A 3635-nucleotide genomic window follows, 5' to 3' on the forward strand; every position below is an offset into this window, starting at 1 on the left:
TGATTGAATTTGATTTTCTTCGTTTTCTTGGAATTGTTTTACTTATTTTCTCTTTTCCTAATGATTTTTTTTATATTTTTTTATTATGTTTTTTCATGTTTTTTGTTTTTTTTTTAGTTTTTCGTGATTTTTTCCGTTATATATTTTTCATTATTTTTTAATATTATTTTTTCACAGTATACATTTTTAATTATTTTTTATATTATTATTTTACAGTATACATTTTTCTTTATTTTTTCATTGTTTTATTTATTTTTTACAGTATGTATTTTTCATTATTTTTTTATATTATTTTACAGTATACATTTTTCATTGTTTTTTTAAATTTTTTACAATATGTATTTTTCATTATTTATATTATTTTTTACAGTATGCATTTTTTATTTTTTCATTATTTTTTTTATTCTTTTTATATTATTTTTTAATTTTTTTATATTATTTTTTTACAGTATGTATTTTTCATTATTTTTTTATATTATTTTTTACAGTATGTAGTTTTCATTATTTTTTTATATTATTTTTTACAGTATGTAGTTTTCTATATTTTTTTATATTATTTTTTACAGTATGTACTTTTCTATATTTTTTTTCATTATTTTTTACAGTATGTACTTTTCTATATTTTTTTTCATTATTTTTTACAGTATGTACTTTTCTATATTTTTTCATCATTTTCCATTGTTTTTCATTATTTTTCAGTATTGTTTTACATTATTTTTTATTTTTCATTATTTTTTTTTTTCATTTTTAAAAAGTTTTTTCCATATTTTTTTCATTATTTTTTTTCATTATTTAAAATTTATTTATTTAATTTTTTTTTTTTCAGTATATATTTTTCAGGATTTAAAAACATTTTTTTAATTTGTTTTCATGATTTTTTTTTTTCATGTATCTGTTGATATTAAGTTTTTTTTTTCTGAGTTTTCTAAATTTCTTGTTTTGGTACGAGTGCATTTTGTGAACCGGACGTATCGGAGCATTCATTCGCAATCAGAAATCAACAACGAACGTGAATGCAGTTACCCAATAACAAGCAACAAATAATATCCCTTTATGTCCGAGTAGCGATATGCCATGTTAGGGGTGAGAGTAAGTAAAAAAAAAAAAACACTAAGTATCGTCTGATTAGAAAGAAATATATCATCTTGTTATCATTTCAATTTTAATATTTTTCTTTTTAAAAAGTACAATGTCAGATTTTTATGCAAGATTAACGTATGAGGTGTACCTTCAATAAGTTTCCAGACTTTTTGTACAAAATTGTCATATGTTAAGTCTTGCGACATTATGTTGAACAAAGATGGCAGCGAAGAATCTTTAGCAATTCCTAGTAACAAAGATGGCGGTGAAGAATCAGTGCAGTTCCGATCTTGAGTGTTAAGCAATTCGCAGTAACAAAGATGGCGGCGAAGAATCAAATGCAGGTTTGTGACAGACGACAGCGAACTGATTGAATCCAAAATTTAACAATTTTTATGGTAACTTTGGAAGTTTCTGATCGGTTGGTTATTATAACTTGTGGTTATTATAACTTGTGGTTATCATAACTTGTGGTTATCATAACTTGTGGTTATCATAACTTGTGGTTATCATAACTTGTGGTTATCATAACTTGTGGTTATAAAAACAATTACATCGAGAGTATCACCAGGACCGCTGCGAAGAAGGTAGGTTCTCTCTATCATGCTAGAAAGCTACTAACGCCTGAAAGTATCCTGTACCTCTATAAGGCCACCATTCGCCCATGTATGGAGTATTGTTGTCATATTTGGGCTGGTGCATCTGCTACTAGTCTCTCGCTCTCCTAGACAAGGTTCAAAAGAAAGTCGCCAACCTGATAGGTCCTGAACTATCATCTAAACTTCAGCCTCTGTCCCATCGACGAAATGTTGCATCCCTCTGCCTGTTCTACAAGTACTTTAACGGTGAATGCTCTGATGAACTGCAAGCACTTGTGCCCCCTCAACGTAAATAACCCCGACAAGCAACTAAATCCCACCCCTTCACAGTAGAGATCCCTAGATGTAAGAGGGCCTTCTACTCCAGTAGTTTCTTCCCCAGGACAGCAAGACTTTGGAATTCCTTTCTCGGTCCCTGCTTCCCCAACTGTACTGACATGCAGAAGTTCAAGTGTAATGTGAATCAACATCTTGCTGCCCAATTCCCCACATAGTACCCCTGTAGCTTATGTCCCTGATAGTAGCCTCCTACATCAAAGTGGCAATGTGCCTTGTTTGGGGTGGAATGGTAATAAAAAAAAAAAAAAAAACCAGTACAGTCTGGAAAACAGGTAGCAGGAAGAGAATTCCAAAAGTCTATCGGTTTGAGGGAAAAAAAAAACTATTAGGATAGAAAGCTTTCTGGTATTTAGGGATCTCAAAAGTGAAGGGGTGTGATTACATTTAAACTTCGGCATATAGAGAGCGTTCTACTTGTTGAGTACAGGATGGTCTGCTGTGTGATAGACGACCCCGTCCCCATGTGTGTAATGGTGGATGTATTTAATAGCATAGGAATTGAAAAGACAAAAGGTTGCATAATGAAGACGAAAACATACCGTTATATATCAGTGAAAGAAATGCAATTGATTTGCATAAAAATATACATGAAGAAATGATAGAAAGAATAAGAGTTTGTTAGAATAAGTGTTTGTTAGAATAAGAGTTTGTTACTTGCGGTTGACTGGCTAGTCAGGAACGTGGTGGTGGCCCATGGCCCCACCAGAGCGGTGTTTGTCACATCTTGAAAGTCCAGCGCGAAAGAGGAAGAAATATGGGGAACAGGAAGTGACGTAGCTAGGTCGCTCTGAGTTAAAGGGCGACAATCGAGCTAGGCTGGGAGTTTTCAACTCCCACATGCTCCAGTAGTTTCTTCCCCAGAACGGCTGGACTTTGGAATTCCCTTCTGAGTTCCTGCTTTCCCAACTGTACTGACATGCAGAAGTTCAAGTGTAACGTGAACCAACATCTTGCTGCCCAACTCCCTACATAGTACCCCTGTAGCTTATGTCCCTGATTGTAGCCCCCTACATCAAAGTGGCAGTGTGTCTTGTTTGGGGTGGAATTGTAAAAAAATTTTTTTTTAAAAATCAGTACAGTCTGGAAAACAGGTAGCAGGATTGGTTGTTGGTTGTTTTTATTTTACGGCATATCAACCCTTTTCGGGTTATTTAATGCCGAATCCAAAGATTTTGAAGAAAAAATTTTTTAATAGAATATATTTGTTGTTTTCACGTCGGTTTCTATTCAACCCATCGCAAGGAAAATTAACTGAGACAAATAGCTAGTTTTATTAATGCGTGTACTTTTGTAATGAAAATCACTGGTGACCATGTTTGTACAGGCGGCATATGAAAGGGGTCAACCCTCAATTTGGTCAGGAATGCTGAAAACGAATATTCGTATATTAATTTTAGGTGAGTAAATTAAGAAGTTGTGTATATATATATATATATATATATAACTACTTCATTTACTCACATAAAATTAATATACGAAAGTATAGATTTATGCATAAACTTTAAGTATTTACTTCAAAACTGCTCAATACGTTGGTAGAGCTCGTTAGTAATTTATGAAATATATATGGCGATTAAGCTACACTGAATATTCGGCGTTTCATCCACTATAGGATTC

This window comes from Euprymna scolopes, chromosome 46 (genome assembly GCF_053919585.1).
Source record: "Euprymna scolopes isolate OS-2025 chromosome 46, ASM5391958v1, whole genome shotgun sequence".
In the NCBI taxonomy this organism is placed as follows: Eukaryota; Metazoa; Mollusca; class Cephalopoda; order Sepiida; family Sepiolidae; genus Euprymna; species Euprymna scolopes.